The following is an 18,951-nucleotide window of genomic DNA, read 5'->3' on the forward strand; positions in this document are numbered from 1 at the left end:
GGAAGGCTTTGGGTACAAGAGAACTCCCCAGGGGAACCTTTACGCAGCCCCACATGCAACTGGACCCTCCGGGTTCGCTGTTTCCGAGCATCCCTAAACATAGCCCTAGCCGGCATCGGAAACGAGTGAAAAATCAGGCCCCAGAAATGCGTTGCGAGCCCTTTTCGTCCATCCAAAAGTGACCCCAAAGGAAGGCTTTGGGTACAAGTGAACTCCCCAGGGGAGCCTTTACGCAGCCCCACATGCAACTGGAGCCTCCGGGTTCGCTGTTTCCGAGCATCCCTAAACATAGCCCTAGACGGCATCGATGACGACTGAAAAATCAGGCCCCAGGAAATGCGTTGCGAGCCCCTTTGGACCATCCAAAAGTGCCCCCAAAGGAAGGCTTTGGGTACAAGTGAACTCCCCAGGGGAGCCTTTACGCAGCCCCACATGCAACTGGACCATCCGGGTTCGATTTTTCCGAGCAACCCTAAATATATCACTAGCCGGCATGGGAGAAGACTGAAAACCTGGGCCCCAGAAAACGCGTTGCAAGCCCCTTTGGACCATCCAAAAGTGTCACCAAAGGAAGGCTTTGGGTACAAGTGAACTCCCCAGGGGAGCCTTTACGCAGCCCCACATGCAACTGGACCCTCCGGGTTCGCTGTTCCTGAGCAAACCTAAACGTAGCCCTAGCCGTCATCGGAGACGAGTGAAAAATCAGGCCCCAGGAAATGCGTTCCGAGGCCTTTTCGCCCATCCAAATGTGCACCCAAGGAAGACTTTGGGTACAAGAGAACTCCCCAGGGGAACCTTTACACAGCCCCACATGCAACTGGACCCTCCGGGTTCGCTGTTTCCGAGCATCCCTAAACATAGCCTAGCCGGCATCGATGACGACTGAAAAATCAGGCCCCAGGAAATGCGTTCCGAGCCCTTTTCGCCCATCCAAAAGTGCCCCCAAAGGAAGGCTTTGGGTACAAGTGAACTCCCCAGGGGAGTCTTTACGCAGCGCCACATGCAACTGGACCCTCCGGGTTCGATTTTTTCGAGCAACACGAAATATATCACTAGACGGCATGGGAGAAGACTGAAAACCCGGGCCCCAGAAAACGCGTTGCAAGCCCCTTTGGACCATCCAAAAGTGTCACCAAAGGAAGGCTTTGGGTACAAGAGAACTCCCCAGGGAGCCTTTACGCAGCCCCACATGCAACTGGACCCTCCGGGTTCGCTGTTCCTGAGCAAACCTAAACGTAGCCCTATCCGTCATCGGAGACGAGTGAAAAATCAGGCCCCAGGAAATGCGTTCCGAGCCTTTTCGCCCATCCAAATGTGCCCCAAAGGAAGGCTTTGGGTACAAGAGAACTCCCCAGGGGAGCCTTTACGCAGCCCCACATGCAACTGGACCCTCCGGGTTCGCTGTTTCCGAGCATCCCTAAACATAGCCCTAGCCGGCATCGATGACGACTGAAAAATCAGGCCCCAGGAAATGCGTTCCGAGCCCTTTTCGCCCATCCAAAAGTGCCCCCAAAGGAAGGCTTTGGGTACAAGTGAACTCCCCAGGGGAGCCTTTACGCAGCCCCACATGCAACTGGACCCTCCGGGTTCGATTTTTCCGAGCAACCCTAAATATGTCACTAGACGGCATGGGAGAAGACTGAAAACCCGGGCCCTAGAAAACGCGTTGCAAGCCCCTTTGGACCATCCAAAAGTGTCACCAAAGGAAGGCTTTGGGTACAAGAGAACTCCCCAGGGGAGCCTTTACGCAGCCCCACATGCAACTGGACCCTCCGGGTACGCTGTTTATGAGCAAACCTAAACATAGCCCTAGCCGTCATCGGAGACGAGTGAAAAATCAGGCCCCAGGAAATGCGTTGCGAGTCCTTTTGGACCATCCAAAAGTGCCCCCAAAGGAAGGCTTTGGATACAAGTGAACTCCCCAGGGGAGCCTTTACGCAGCCCCACATGCAACTGGACCCTCCGGGTTCGCTGTTCCTAAGCAAACCTAAATATAGCCCTATCCGTCATCGGAGACGAGTGAAAAATCAGGCCCTAGGAAATGCGTTGCGAGCCCCTTCGGACCATCCAAAAGTGCCCCCAAAGGAAGGCTTTGGGTACAAGTGAACTCCCCAGGGGAGCCTTTACGCAGCCCCACATGCAACTGGACCCTCGGGGTTTGCTGTTCCTGAGCAAACCTAAACGTAGCACTAGCCGTCATCGGAGACGAGTGAAAAATCAGGCCCCAGGAAATGCGTTGCGAGCCCTTTTCGCCCATCCAAAAGTTCCCCCAAAGGAAGGCTTTGGGTACAAGTGAACTCCCCAGGGGAGCCTTTACGCAGCCCCACATGACACTGGACCCTTCGGGTTCGCTGTTTCCGAGCATCCCTAAACATAGCCCTAGCCGGCATCGATGACGACTGAAAAATCAGGCCCCAGGAAATGCGTTACGAGCCCTTTTCGTTCATCCAAAAGTGCCCCCAAAGGAAGGCTTTGGGTACAAGTGAACTCCCCAGGGGAGCCTTTACGCAGCCCCACATGACACTGGACCCTTCGGGTTCGCTGTTTCCGAGCATCCCTAAACATAGCCCTAGCCGGCATCGATGACGACTGAAAAATCAGGCCCCAGGAAATGCGTTGCGAGCCCTTTTCGTCCATCCAAAAGTGCCCCCAAAGGAAGGCTTTGGGTACAAGTGAACTCCCCAGGGGAGCCTTTACGCAGCCCCACATGCAACTGGACCCTCCGGGTTCGCTGTTTCCGAGCATCCCTAAACATAGCCCTAGCCGGCATCGATGACGACTGAAAAATCAGGCCCCAGGAAATGCGTTACGAGCCCTTTTCGCCCATCCAAAAGTGCCCCCAAAGGAAGGCTCTGGATACAAGTGAACTCCCCAGGGGAGCCTTTACGCAGCCCCACATGCAACTGGACCCTCCGGGTTCGATTTTTCCGAGCAACCCTAAATATATCACTAGCCGGCATGGGAGAAGACTGAAAACCCGGGTCCCAGAAAACGCGTTGCAAGCCCCGTTGGACCATCCAAAAGTGTCACCAAAGGAAGGCTTTGGGTACAAGTGAACTCCCCAGGGGAGCCTTTACGCAGCCCCACATGCAACTGGACCCTCCGGGTTCGCTGTTCCTGAGCAAACCTAAACGTAGCCCTAGCCGTCATCGGAGACGACTGAAAAATCAGGACCCAGGAAATGCGTTCCGAGGCCTTTTCGCCCATCCAAATGTGCCCCCAAAGGAAGACTTTGGGTACAAGAGAACTCCCCAGGGGAGCCTTTACGCAGCCCCACATGCAACTGGACCCTCCGAGTTCGCTGTTTCCGAGCATCCCTAAACATAGCCCTAGCCGTCATCGGAGATGAGTGAAAAATCAGGCCCCAGGAAATGCGTTCCGAGCCCTTTTCGCCCATCCAAAAGTGCCCCCAAAGAAAGGCTTTGGGTACAAGTGAACTCCCCAGGGGAGCCTTTACGCAGCCCCACATGCAACTGGACCCTTCGAGTTCGCTGTTTCCGAGCATCCCTAAACATAGTCCTAGCCGGCATCAGAGACGAGTGAAAAATCAGGCCCCAGGAAATTCGTTCCGAGCCCTTTTCGTCCATCCAAATGTGCCCCCAAAGGAAGGCTTTGGGTACAAGTGAACTCCCCAGGGGAGCCTTTACGCAGCCCCACATGCAACTGGACCCTCCGGGTTCGCTGTTTCCGAGGATCCCTAAACATAGTTCAAGCCGGCATCGATGACGACTGAAAAATCAGGCCCCAGGAAATGCGTTGCGAGCCCCTTTGGACCATCCAAAAGTGCCCCCAAAGGAAGGCTTTGGGTACAAGTGAACTCCCCAGGGGAGCCTTTACGCAGCCCCACATGCAACTGGACCATCCGGGTTCGATTTTTCCGAGCAACCCTAAATATATCACTAGCCGGCATGGGAGAAGACTGAAAACCTGGGCCCCAGAAAACGCGTTGCAAGCCCATTTGGACCATCCAAAAGTGTCACCAAAGGAAGGCTTTGGGTACAAGTGAACTCCCCAGGGGAGCCTTTACGCAGCCCCACATGCAACTGGACCCTCCGGGTTCGCTGTTCCTGAGCAAACCTAAACGTAGCCCTAGCCGTCATCGGAGACGAGTGAAAAATCAGGCCCCAGGAAATGCGTTCCGAGGCCTTTTCGCCCATCCAAATGTGCACCCAAGGAAGACTGTGGGTACAAGAGAACTCCCCAGGGGAACCTTTACACAGCCCCCACATGCAACTGCACCCTCCGGGTTCGATGTTTCCGAGCATCCCTAAACATAGCCCTAGCCGGCATCCATGACGACTGAAAAATCAGGCCCCAGGAAATGCGTTACGAGCCGTTTTCGCCCATCCAAAAGTGCCCCCAAAGGAAGGCTTTGGGTACAAGTGAACTCCCCAGGGGAGTCTTTACGCAGCCCCACATGCAACTGGACCCTCCGGGTTCGATTTTTCCGAGCAACCCTAAATATATCACTAGCCGGCATGGGAGAAGACTGAAAACCCGGGCCCCAGAAAACGCGTTGCAAGCCCCTTTGGACCACCAAAAGTGTCACCAAAGGAAGGCTTTGGGTACAAGAGAACTCCCCAGGGGAGCCTTTACGCAGCCCCACATGACACTGGACCCTCCGGGTTCGCTGTTCCTGAGCAAACCTAAACGTAGCCCTATCCGTCATCGGAGACGAGTGAAAAATCAGGCCCCAGGAAATGCGTTCCGAGGCCTTTTCGCCCATCCAAATGTGCCCCCAAAGGAAGACTTTGGGTACAAGAGAACTCCCCAGGGGAGCCTTTACGCAGCCCCACATGCAACTGGACCCTCCGGGTTCGCTGTTTCCGAGCATCCCTAAACATAGCCCTAGCCGGCATCGATGATGACTGAAAAATCAGGCCCCAGGAAATGCGTTCCGAGCCCTTTTCGCCCATCCAAAAGTGCCCCCAAAGGAAGGCTTTGGGTACAAGTGAACTCCCCAGGGGAGCCTTTACGCAGCCCCACATGCAACTGGACCCTCCGGGTTCGATTTTTCCGAGCAACCCTAAATATATCACTAGACGGCATGAGAGAAGACTGAGAACCCGGGCCCTAGAAAACGCGTTGCAAGCCCCTTTGTACCATCCAAAAGTGTCACCAAAGGAAGGCTTTGGGTACAAGTGAACTCCCCAGGGGAGCCTTTACGCAGCCCCACATGCAACTGGACCCTCCGGGTTCGCTGTTTCCGAGCATCCCTAAACATAGCCCTAGCCGTCATCGGAGACGAGTGAAAAATCAGGCCCCAGGAAATGCGTTCCGAGCCCTTTTCGAACATCCAAAAGTGCCCCCAAAGAAAGGCTTTGGGTACAAGTGAACTCCCCAGGGGAGCCTTTACGCAGCCCCACATGCAACTGGACCCTTCGAGTTCGTTGTTTCCGAGCATCCCTAAACATAGCCCTAGCCGTCATCGGAGACGAGTGAAAAATCAGGCCCCAGAAAATGCGTTCCGAGGCCTTTTCGCCCATCCAAATGTGCACCCAATGAAGACTTTGGGCACAAGAGAACTCCCCAGGGGAACCTTTACGCAGCCCCACATGCAACTGGACCCTCCGGGTTCGATGTTTCCGAGCATCCCTAAACATAGCCCTAGCCGGCATCGATGACGACTGAAAAATCAGGGCCCAGGAAATGCGTTACGAGCCGTTTTCGCCCATCCAAAAGTGCCCCCAAAGGAAGGCTTTGGGTACAAGTGAACTCCCCAGGGGAGCCTTTACGCAGCCCCACATGCAACTGGACCCTCCGGGTTCGATTTTTCCGAGCAACCCTAAATATATCACTAGCCGGCATGGGAGAAGACTGAAAACCCGGGCCCCAGAAAACGCGTTGCAAGCCCCTTTGGACCATCCAAAAGTGTCACCAAAGGAAGGCTTTGGGTACAAGAGAACTCCCCAGGGGAGCCTTTACGCAGCCCCACATGCAACTGGACCCTCCGGGTTCGCTGTTCCTAAGCAAAACTAAATATAGCCCTAGCCGTCATCGGAGACGAGTGAAAAATCAGGCCCTAGGAAATGCGTTGCGAGCCCCTTCGGACCATCCAAAAGTGCCCGCAAAGGAAGGCTTTGGGTACAAGTGAACTCCCCAGGGGAGCCTTTACGCAGCCCCACATGCAACTGGACCATCCGGGTTCGATTTTTCCGAGCAACCCTAAATATATCACTAGCCGGCATGGGAGAAGACTGAAAACCTGGGCCCCAGAAAACGCGTTGCAAGCCCATTTGGACCATCCAAAAGTGTCACCAAAGGAAGGCTTTGGGTACAAGTGAACTCCCCAGGGGAGCCTTTACGCAGCCCCACATGCAACTGGACCCTCCGGGTTCGCTGTTCCTGAGCAAACCTAAACGTAGCCCTAGCCGTCATCGGAGACGAGTGAAAAATCAGGCCCCAGGAAATGCGTTGCGAGCCCTTTTCGCCCATCCAAATGTGCACCCAAGGAAGACTTTGGGTACAAGAGAACTCCCCAGGGGAACCTTTACGCAGCCCCACATGCAACTGGACCCTCCGGGTTCGATGTTTCCGAGCATCCCTAAACATAGCCCTAGCCGGCATCGATGACGACTGAAAAATCAGGCCCCAGGAAATGCGTTACGAGCCGTTTTCGCCCATCCAAAAGTGCCCCCAAAGGAAGGTTTTGGGTACAAGTGAACTCCCCAGGGGAGCCTTTACGCAGCCCCACATGCAACTGGACCCTCCGGGTTCGATTTTTCCGAGCAACCCTAAATATATCACTAGCCGGCATGGGAGAAGACTGAAAACCCGGGCCCCAGAAAACGCGTTGCAAGCCCCTTTGGACCATCCAAAACTGTCACCAAAGGAAGGCTTTGGGTACAAGAGAACTCCCCAGGGGAGCCTTTACGCAGCCCCACATGCAACTGGACCCTCCGGGTTCGCTGTTCCTGAGCAAACCTAAACGTAGCCCTATCCGTCATCGGAGACGACTGAAAAATCAGGCCCCAGGAAATGCGTTCCGAGGCCTTTTCGCCCATCCAAATGTGCCCCCAAAGGAAGACTTTGGGTACAAGAGAACTCTGCAGGGGAGCCTTTACTCAGCCCCACATGCAACTGGACCCTCCGGGTTCGCTGTTTCCGAGCATCCCTAAACATAGCCCTAGCCGGCATCGATGACGACTGAAAAATCAGGCCCCAGGAAATGCGTTCCGAGCCCTTTTCGCCCATCCAAAAGTGTCACCAAAGGAAGGCTTTGGGTACAAGTGAACTCCCCAGGGGAGCCTTTACGCAGCCCTACATGCAACTGGACCCTCCGGGTACGCTGTTTATGAGCAAACCTAAACATAGCCCTAGCCGTCATCGAAAACGACTGAAAAATCAGGCCCCAGGAAATGCGTTGCGAGCCCTTTACGTCCATCCAAAAGTGTCACCAAAGGAAGGCTTTGGGTACAAGTGATCTCCCCAGGGGAGCCTTTACGCAGCCCCACATGCAACTGGACCCTCTGGGTTCGCTGTTTCCGAGCATCCCTAAACATAGCCCTAGCCGGCATCGATGACGACTGAAAAATCAGGCCCCAGGAAATGCGTTGCGAGTCCTTTTGGACCATCCAAAAATGCCCCCAAAGGAAGGCTTTGGATACAAGTGAACTCCCCAGGGGAGCCTTTACACAGCCCCACATGCAACTGGACCCTCCGGGTTCGCTGTTCCTAAGCAAACCTAAATATAGCCCTAGCCGTCATCGGAGACGAGTGAAAAATCAGGCCCTAGGAAATGCGTTGCGAGCCCCTTCGGACCATCCAAAAGTTCCCCCAAAGGAAGGCTTTGGGTACAAGTGAACTCCCCAGGGGAGCCTTTACGCAGCCCCACATGCAACTGGACCCTCGGGGTTTGCTGTTCCTGAGCAAACCTAAACGTAGCCATAGCCGTCATCGGAGACGAGTGAAAAATAAGGCCTTAGGAAATGTGTTCCGAGGCCTTTTCGCCCATCCAAAAGTGCGCCCAAAGGAAGGCTTTGGGTACAAGTGAACTCCCCAGGGGAGCCTTTATGCAGCCCCACATGCAACTGGACCCTCCGGGTTCGCTGTTTCCGAGCATCCCTAAACATAGCCGTAGCCGTCATCAGAGACGAGTGAAAAATCAGGCCCCAGGAAATGCGTTACGAGCCGTTTTCGCCCATCCAAAAGTGCCCCCAAAGGAAGGCTTTGGGTACAACTGAACTCCCCAGGGGAGCCTTTACGCAGCCCCACATGCAACTGGACCCTCCGGGTTCGATTTTTCCGAGCAACCCTAAATATATCACTAGCCGGCATGGGAGAAGACTGAAAACCCGGGCCCCAGAAAACGCGTTGAAAGCCCCTTTGGACCATCCAAAAGTGTCACCAAAGGAAGGCTTTGGGTACAAGTGAACTCCCCAGGGGAGCCTTTACGCAGCCCCACATGCAACTGGACCCTCCGGGTTCGCTGTTCCTGAGCAAACCTAAACGTAGCCCTATCCGTCATCGGAGACGACTGAAAAATCAGGCCCCAGGAAATGCATTCCGAGGCCTTTTCGCCCATCCAAATGTGCCCCCAAAGGAAGGCTTTGGGTACAAGAGAACTCCCCAGGGGAGCCTTTACGCAGCCCCACATGCAACTGGACCCTCCGGGTTCGCTGTTTCCAAGGATCCCTTAACATAACCCTAGCCATCATCGGAGACGAGTGAAAAATCAGGCCCCAGGAAATGCGTTGCGAGCCCTTTTCGTCCATCCAAAAGTGCCCCCAAAGGAAGGCTTTGGGTACAAGTGAACTCCCCAGGGGAGCCTTTACGCAGCCCCACATGCAACTGGACCCTCCGGGTTCGATTTTTCCGAGCAATCCTAAATATATCACTAGCCGGCATCGAAGACGAGTGAAAAATCAGGTCCCAGGAAATGCGTGCCGAGCCCTTTTCGCCCATCCAAATGTGCCCCCAAAGGAAGGCTTTGGGTACAAGAGAACTCCCCAGGGGAGCCTTTACGCAGCCCCACATGCAACTGGACCCTCCGGTTTCGCTGTTCCTGAGCAAACCTAAAAGTAGCCCTAGCCGTCATCGGAGACGAGTGAAAAATCAGGCCCCAGGAAATGCGTTCCGAGGCCTTTTCGCCCATCCAAAAATGCCCCCAAAGGAAGGCTTTGGGTACAAGTGAACTCCCCAGGGGAGCCTTTACGCAGCCCCACATGCAACTGGAACATCCGCGTTCGCTGTTTCCCAGCATCCCTAAACATAGCCCTAGCCGGCATCGAAGACGACTGAAAAATCAGGCCCCAGAAAACGCGTTGCAAGCCCCATTGGACCATCCAAAAGTGCCCCCAAAGGAAGGCTTTGGGTACAAGTGATCTCCCCAGGGGAGCCTTTACGCAGCCCCACATGCAACTGGACCCTCCGGGGTCGATTTTTCCGAGCAATCCTAAATATATCCCTAGCTGGCTTGGGAGAAGACTGAAAAATCAGGTCCCAGGAAATGCGTTGCGAGCCTTTTTTCGCCCATCCAAATGTGCCCCCAAAGGAAGGCTTTGGGTACAAGTGAACTCCCCAGGGGAGCCTTTACGCAGCCCCACATGCAACTGGACCCTCTGGGTACGCTGTTTATGAGCAAACCTAAACATAGCCCTAGCCGTCATCGGAGACGAGTGAAAAATCAGGCCCCAGGAAATGCGTTCCGAGGCCTTTTCGCCCATCCAAAAGTGCCCCCAAAGGAAGGCTTTGGGTACAAGTGAACTCCCCAGGGGAGCCTTTACGCAGCCCCACATGCAACTGGACCCTCCGGGTTCGCTGTTTCCGAGCATCCCTAAACATAGCCCTAGCCGTCATCGGAGACGAGTGAAAAATCAGGCCCCAGGAAATGCGTTGCGAGCCCTTTACGTCCATCCAAAAGTGTCACCAAAGGAAGGCTTTGGGTACAAGTGAACTCCCCAGGGGAGCCTTTACGCAGCCCCACATGCAACTGGACCCTCCGGGTACGCTGTTTATGAGCAAACCTAAACATAGCCCTAGCCGTCATCGAAAACGACTGAAAAATCAGGCCCCAGGAAATGCGTTGCGAGCCCTTTACGTCCATCCAAAAGTGTCACCAAAGGAAGGCTTTGGGTACAAGTGAACTCCCCAGGGGAGCCTTTACGCAGCCCCACATGCAACTGGACCCTCCGGGTTCGCTGTTTCCGAGCATCCCTAAACATAGCCCTAGCCGGCATCGATGACGACTGAAAAATCAGGCCCCAGGAAATGCGTTGCGAGTCCTTTTGGACCATCCAAAAATGCCCCCAAAGGAAGGCTTTGGATACAAGTGAACTCCCCAGGGGAGCCTTTACGCAGCCCCACATGCAACTGGACCCTCCGGGTTCGCTGTTCCTAAGCAAACCTAAATATAGCCCTAGCCATCATCGGAGACGAGTGAAAAATCAGGCCCCAGGAAATGCGTTGCGAGCCCCTTCGGACCATCCAAAATTCCCCCAAAGGAAGGCTTTGGGTACAAGTGAACTACCCAGGGGAGCCTTTACGCAGCCCCACATGCAACTGGACCCTCGGGGTTTTCTGTTCCTGAGAAAACCTAAACGTAGCCCTAGCCGTCATCGGAGACGAGTGAAAAATAAGGCCCTAGGAAATGTGTTCCGAGGCCTTTTCGCCCATCCAAAAGTGCCCCCAAAGGAAGGCTTTGGGTACAAGTGAACTCCCCAGGGGAGCCTTTATGCAGCCCCACATGCAACTGGACCCTCCGGGTTCGCTGTTTCCGAGCATCCCTAAACATAGCCCTAGCGGGCATCCATGACGACTGAAAAATCAGGCCCCAGGAAATGCGTTACGAGCCGTTTTCGCCCATCCAAAAGTGCCCCCAAAGGAAGGTTTTGGGTACAAGTGAACTCCCCAGGGGAGCCTTTACGCAGCCCCACATGCAACTGGACCCTCCGGGTTCGATTTTTCCGAGCAATCCTAAATATATCACTAGCCGGCATCGAAGACGAGTGAAAAATCAGGTCCCAGGAAATGCGTTGCGAGCCCTTTTCGCCCATCCAAATGTGCCCCCAAAGGAAGGCTTTGGGTACAAGTGAACTCCCCAGGGGAGCCTTTACGCAGCCCCACATGCAACTGGACCCTCCGGGTTCGCTGTTCCTGAGCAAACCTAAACGTAGCCCTATCCGTCATCGGAGACGACTGAAAAATCAGGCCCCAGGAAATGCGTTCCGAGGCCTTTTCGCCCATCCAAATGTGCCCCCAAAGGAAGACTTTGGGTACAAGAGAACTCCGCAGGGGAGCCTTTACTCAGCCCCACATGCAACTGGACCCTCCGGGTTCGATTTTTCCGAGCAACCCTAAATATATCACTAGACGGCATGGGAGAAGACTGAAAACCCGGGCCCTAGAAAACGCGTTGCAAGCCCCTTTGGACCATCCAAAAGTGTCACCAAAGGAAGGCTTTGGGTACAAGTGAACTCCCCAGGGGAGCCTTTACGCAGCCCCACATGCAACTGGACCCTCCGGGTACGCTGTTTATGAGCAAACCTAAACATAGCCCTAGCCGTCATCGAAGACGAGTGAAAAATCAGGTCCCAGGAAATGCGTTGCGAGCCCTTTACGTCCATCCAAAAGTGTCACCAAAGGAAGGCTTTGGGTACAAGTGAACTCCCCAGGGGAGCCTTTACGCAGCCCCACATGCAACTGGACCCTCCGGGTTCGATTTTTCCGAGCAACCCTAAATATATCACTAGACGGCATGGGAGAAGACTGAAAACCCGGGCCCTAGAAAACGCGTTGCAAGCCCCTTTGGACCATCCAAAAGTGTCACCAAAGGAAGGTTTTGGGTACAAGTGAACTCCCCAGGGGAGCCTTTACGCAGCCCCACATGCAACTGGACCCTCCGGGTTCGATTTTTCCGAGCAATCCTAAATATATCACTAGCCGGCATCGAAGACGAGTGAAAAATCAGGTCCCAGGAAATGCGTTGCGAGCCCTTTTCGCCCATCCAAATGTGCCCCCAAAGGAAGGCTTTGGGTACAAGTGAACTCCCCAGGGGAGCCTTTACGCAGCCCCACATGCAACTGGACCCTCCGGGTTCGCTGTTCCTGAGCAAACCTAAACGTAGCCCTATCCGTCATCGGAGACGACTGAAAAATCAGGCCCCAGGAAATGCGTTCCGAGGCCTTTTCGCCCATCCAAAAGTGCCCCCAAAGGAAGGCTTTGGGTACAAGTGAACTCCCCAGGGGAGTCTTTACGCAGCCCCACATGCAACTGGACCCTCCGGGTTCGATTTTTCCGAGCAACCCTAAATATATCACTAGACGGCATGGGAGAAGACTGAAAACCCGGGCCCTAGAAAACGCGTTGCAAGCCCCTTTGGACCATCCAAAAGTGTCACCAAAGGAAGGCTTTGGGTACAAGTGAACTCCCCAGGGGAGCCTTTACGCAGCCCCACATGCAACTGGACCCTCCGGGTACGCTGTTTATGAGCAAACCTAAACATAGCCCTAGCCGTCATCGAAAACGACTGAAAAATCAGGCCCCAGGAAATGCGTTGCGAGCCCTTTACGTCCATCCAAAAGTGTCACCAAAGGAAGGCTTTGGGTACAAGTGAACTCCCCAGGGGAGCCTTTACGCAGCCCCACATGCAACTGGACCCTCCGGGTACGCTGTTTATGAGCAAACCTAAACATAGCCCTAGCCGTCATCGAAAACGACTGAAAAATCAGGCCCCAGGAAATGCGTTGCGAGCCCTTTACGTCCATCCAAAAGTGTCACCAAAGGAAGGCTTTGGGTACAAGTGAACTCCCCAGGGGAGCCTTTACGCAGCCCCACATGCAACTGGACCCTCTGGGTTCGCTGTTTCCGAGCATCCCTAAACATAGCCCTAGCCGGCATCGATGACGACTGAAAAATCAGGCCCCAGGAAATGCGTTGCGAGTCCTTTTGGACCATCCAAAAATGCCCCCAAAGGAAGGCTTTGGATACAAGTGAACTCCCCAGGGGAGCCTTTACGCAGCCCCACATGCAACTGGACCCTCCGGGTTCGCTGTTCCTAAGCAAACCTAAATATAGCCCTAGCCGTCATCGGAGACGACTGAAAAATCAGGCCCTAGGAAATGCGTTGCGAGCCCCTTCGGACCATCCAAAAGTTCCCCCAAAGGAAGGCTTTGGGTACAAGTGAACTCCCCAGGGGAGCCTTTACGCAGCCCCACATGCAACTGGACCCTCGGGGTTTGCTGTTCCTGAGAAAACCTAAACGTAGCCCTAGCCGTCATCGGAGACGAGTGAAAAATAAGGCCCTAGGAAATGTGTTCCGAGGCCTTTTCGCCCATCCAAAAGTGCCCCCAAAGGAAGGCTTTGGGTACAAGTGAACTCCCCAGGGGAGCCTTTATGCAGCCCCACATGCAACTGGACCCTCCGGGTTCGCTGTTTCCGAGCATCCCTAAACATAGCCCTAGCGGGCATCCATGACGACTGAAAAATCAGGCCCCAGGAAATGCGTGGCGAGCCCTTTTCGCCCATCCAAAAGTGCCCCCAAAGGAAGGTTTTGGGTACAAGTGAACTCCCCAGGGGAGCCTTTACGCAGCCCCACATGCAACTGGACCCTCCGGGTTCGATTTTTCCGAGCAACCCTAAATATATCACTAGCCGGCATGGGAGAAGACTGAAAACCCGGGCCCCAGAAAACGCGTTGCAAGCCCCTTTGGACCATCCAAAAGTGTCACCAAAGGAAGGCTTTGGGTACAAGTGAACTCCCCAGGGGAGCCTTTACGCAGCCCCACATGCAACTGGACCCTCCGGGTTCGCTGTTCCTGAGCAAACCTAAACGTAGCCCTAGCCGGCATCGGAGACGACTGAAAAATCAGGCCCCAGGAAATGCGTTCCGAGGCCTTTTCGCCCATCCAAATGTGCCCCCAAAGGAAGACTTTGGGTACAAGAGAACTCCGCAGGGGAGCCTTTACTCAGCCCCACATGCAACTGGACCCTCCGGGTTCGCTGTTTCCGAGCATCCCTAAACATAGCCCTAGCCGGCATCGATGACGACTGAAAAATCAGGCCCCAGGAAATGCGTTGCGAGCCCTTTTCGCCCATCCAAAAGTGCCCCCAAAGGAAGGCTTTGGGTACAAGTGAACTCCCCAGGGGAGCCTTTACGCAGCCCCACATGCAACTGGACCCTCCGGGTTCGATTTTTCCGAGCAACCCTAAATATATCACTAGACGGCATGGGAGAAGACTGAAAACCCGGGCCCTAGAAAACGCGTTGCAAGCCCCTTTGGACCATCCAAAAGTGCCCGCAAAGGAAGGCTTTGGGTACAAGTGAACTCCCCAGGGGAGCCTTTACGCAGCCCCACATGCAACTGGACCCTCCGGGTACGCTGTTTATGAGCAAACCTAAACATAGCCCTAGCCGTCATCGAAAACGACTGAAAAATCAGGCCCCAGGAAATGCGTTGCGAGCCCTTTACGTCCATCCAAAAGTGTCACCAAAGGAAGGCTTTGGGTACAAGTGAACTCCCCAGGGGAGCCTTTACGCAGCCCCACATGCAACTGGACCCTCCGGGTTCGCTGTTTCCGAGCATCCCTAAACATAGCCCTACCCGGCATCGAAGACGACTGAAAAATCAGGCCCTAGGAAATGCGTTGCGAGCCCCTTCGGACCATCCAAAAGTTCCCCCAAAGGAAGGCTTTGGGTACAAGTGAACTCCCCAGGGGAGCCTTTACGCAGCCCCACATGCAACTGGACCCTCGGGGTTTGCTGTTCCTGAGCAAACCTAAACGTAGCCCTAGCCGTCATCGGAGACGAGTGAAAAATAAGGCCCTAGGAAATGTGTTCCGAGGCCTTTTCGCCCATCCAAAAGTGCCCCCAAAGGAAGGCTTTGGGTACAAGTGAACTCCCCAGGGGAGCCTTTATGCAGCCCCACATGCAACTGGACCCTCCGGGTTCGCTGTTTCCGAGCATCCCTAAACATAGCCGTAGCCGTCATCAGAGACGAGTGAAAAATCAGGCCCCAGGAAATGCGTTACGAGCCGTTTTCGCCCATCGAAAAGTGCCCCCAAAGGAAGGCTTTGGGTACAACTGAACTCCCCAGGGGAGCCTTTACGCAGCCCCACATGCAACTGGACCCTCCGGGTTCGATTTTTCCGAGCAACCCTAAATATATCACTAGCCGGCATGGGAGAAGACTGAAAACCCGGGCCCCAGAAAACGCGTTGCAAGCCCCTTTGGACCATCCAAAAGTGTCACCAAAGGAAGGCTTTGGGTACAAGTGAACTCCCCAGGGGAGCCTTTACGCAGCCCCACATGCAACTGGACCCTCCGGGTTCGCTGTTCCTGAGCAAACCTAAACGTAGCCCTATCCGTCATCGGAGACGACTGAAAAATCAGGCCCCAGGAAATGCATTCCGAGGCCTTTTCGCCCATCCAAATGTGCCCCCAAAGGAAGACTTTGGGTACAAGAGAACTCCCCAGGGGAGCCTTTACGCAGCCCCACATGCAACTGGACCCTCCGGGTTCGATTTTTCCGAGCAATCCTAAATATATCACTAGCCGGCATCGAAGACGAGTGAAAAATCAGGTCCCAGGAAATGCGTGGCGAGCCCTTTTCGCCCATCCAAATGTGCCCCCAAAGGAAGGTTTTGGGTACAAGAGAACTCCCCAGGGGAGCCTTTACGCAGCCCCACATGCAACTGGACCCTCCGGGTTCGCTGTTCCTCAGCAAACCTAAAAGTAGCCCTAGCCGTCATCGGAGACGAGTGAAAAATCAGGCCCCAGGAAATGCGTTCCGAGGTCTTTTCGCCCATCCAAAAATGCCCCCAAAGGAAGGCTTTGGGTACAAGTGAACTTCCCAGGGGAGCCTTTACGCAGCCCCACATGCAACTGGACCCTCCGCGTTCGCTGTTTCCCAGCATCCCTAAACATAACCCTAGCCGGCATCGAAGACGACTGAAAAATCAGGCCCCAGAAAACGCGTTGCAATCCCCTTTGGACCATCCAAAAGTGCCCCCAAAGGAAGGCTTTGGGTACAAGTGATCTCCCCAGGGGAGCCTTTATGCAGCCCCACATGCAACTGGACCCTCCGGGTTCGATTTTTCCGAGCAATCCTAAATATATCCCTAGCTTGCTTGGGAGAAGACTGAAAAATCAGGTCCCAGGAAATGCGTTGCGAGCCTTTTTTCGCCCATCCAAATGTGCCCCCAAATGAAGGCTTTGGGTACAAGTGAACGCCCCAGGGGAGCCTTTACGCAGCCTTACATGCAACTGGACCCTCCGGGTTCGCTGTTTCCAAACATCCCTAAACATATCCCTAGCCGGCATCGAAGACGACTGAAAAATCAGGCCCCAGGAAATGCGTTGCGAGCCCTTTTCGCCCATCCAAAAGTGCCCCCAAAGGAAGGCTTTGGGTACAAGTGAACTCCCCAGGGGAGCCTTTACACAGCCCCACATGCAACTGGACCCTTCGGGTTCGATTTTTCCGAGCAACCCTAAATGTATCCCTAGCCGGCATGGGAGAAGACTGAAAACCCGGGTACCCAGAAAACGCGTTGCAAGCCCCTTTGGACCATCCAAAAGTGCCCCCAAAGGAAGGCTTTGGGTACAAGTGAACTCCCCAGGGGAGCCTTTACGCAGCCCCACATGCAACTGGACCCTCCGGGTTCGATTTTTCCGAGCAATCCTAAATATATCCCTAGCTGGCTTGGGAGAAGACTGGAAAATCAGGACCCAGGAAATGCGTTGCGAGCCTTTTTTCGCCCATCCAAATGTGCCCCCAAAGGAAGGCTTTGGGTACAAGTGAACTCCCCAGGGGAGCCTTTACGTAGCCCCACATGCAACTGGACCCTCCGGGTTCGCTGTTTCCGAGCATCCCTAAACATAGCCCTAGACGGCATCGAAGACGACTGAAAAATCAGGCCCCAGGAAATGCGTTCCTAGCCCTTTTCGCCCATCCAAAAGTGCCCCCAAAGGAAGGCTTTGGGTACAAGTGAACTCCCCAGGGGAGCCTTTACGCAGCCCCACATGCAACTGGACCCTCCGGGTTCGCTGTTTCCGAGCGTCCCTAAACATAGCCCTAGCCGGTATCGAAGACGACTGAAAAATCAGGCCCCAGGAAATGCGTTACGAGCCCTTTTCGCCCATCCAAAAGTGCCCCCAAATGAAGGCTTTGGGTACAAGTGAACGCCCCAGGGGAGCCTTTACGCAGCCCCACATGCAACTGGACCCTCCGGGTTCGCTGTTTCCGAGCATCCCTAAACATAGCCCTAGACGGCATCGAAGACGAATGAAAAATCAGGCCCCAGGAAATGCGTTGCGAGCCCTTTTCGCCCATCCAAAAGTGCCCCCAAAGGAAGGCTTTGGGTACAAGTGAACTCCCCAGGGGAGCCTTTACACAGCCCCACATGCAACTGGACCCTTCGGGTTCGATTTTTCCGAGCAACCCTAAATGTATCCCTAGCCGGCATGGGAGAAGACTGAAAACCCGGGTACCCAGAAAACGCGTTGCAAGCCCCTTTGGACCATCCAAAAGTGCCCCCAAAGGAAGGCTTTGGGTACAAGAGAACTCCCCAGGGGAGCCTTTACGCAGCCCCACATGCAACTGGACCCTCCGGGTTCGCTGTTTCCGAGGATCCCTTAACATAACCCTAGCCGTCATCGGAGACGAGTGAAAAATCAGGCCCCAGGAAATGCGTTGCGAGCCCTTTTCGTCCATCCAAAAGTGCCCCCAAAAGGAAGGCTTTGGGTACAAGTGAACTCCCCAGGGGAGCCTTTACGCAGCCCCACATGCAACTGGACCCTCCGGGTTCGCTGTTTCCGAGCATCCCTAAACATAGCCCTAGCCGGCATCGATGACGACTGAAAAATCAGGCCCCAGGAAATGCGTTGCGAGCCCCTTTGGACCATCCAAAAGTGCCCCCAAAGGAAGGCTTTGGATACAAGTGAACTCCCCAGGGGAGCCTTTACGCAGCCCCACATGCAACTGGACCCTCCGGGTTCGATTTTTCCGAGCAATCCTAAATATATCACTAGCCGGCATCGGAGACGAGTGAAAAATCAGGTCCCAGGATATGCGTGGCGAGCCCTTTTCGCCCATCCAAATGTGCCCCCAAAGGAAGGCTTTGGGTACAAGTGAACTCCCCAGGGGAGCCTTTACGCAGCCCCACATGCAACTGGACCCTCCGGGTTCGCTGTTTCTGAGCATCCCTAAACATAGCCCTAGCCGGCATCGAAGACGACTGAAAAATCAGGCCCCAGAAAACGCGTTGCAAGCCCCTTTGGACCATCCAAAAGTGCCCCCAAAGGAAGGCTTTGGGTAGAAGTGAACTCCCCAGGGGAGCCTTTACGCAGCCCCACATGCAACTGGACCCTTCGGGTTCGATTTTTCCAATCAACCCTAAATATATCCCTAGCCGGCATGGGAGAAGACTGAAAACCCGGGCCCCAGAAAACGCGTTGCAAGCCCCTTTGGACCATCCAAAAGTGCCCCCAAAGGAAGGCTTTGGGTACAAGTGAACTCCCCAGGGGAGCCTTTACGCAGCCCCACATGCAACTGGACCCTCCGGGTTCGCTGTTTCTGAGCATCCCTAAACATAGCCCTAGACGGCATCGAAGACGACTGAAAAATCAGGCCCCAGAAAATGCGTTGCAAGCCCCTTTGGACCATCCAAAAGTGCCCCCAAAGGAAGAATTTGGGTACAAGTGAACTCCCCAGGGGAGCCTTTACACAGCCCCACATGGAACTGCACCCTTGGGGTTCCCTGTTTCCGATCATCCCTAAATATAGCCCTAGCCGGCTTCGAAGACGACTGAAAAATCAGGCCCCAGGAAATGCGTTCCGAGCCCTTTTCGCCCATCCAAAAGTGCCCCCAAAGGAAGGCTTTGGGTACAAGTGAACTCCCCAGGGGAGCCTTTACGCAGCCCCACATGCAACTGGACCCTCGGGGTTCGCTGTTCCTGAGCAAACCTGAACATATCCCTAGCCGTCATCGGAGAGAAGTGAAAAATCAGGACCCAGG

This window comes from Anas acuta, chromosome W (genome assembly GCF_963932015.1).
Source record: "Anas acuta chromosome W, bAnaAcu1.1, whole genome shotgun sequence".
NCBI lineage: Eukaryota > Metazoa > Chordata > Aves > Anseriformes > Anatidae > Anas > Anas acuta.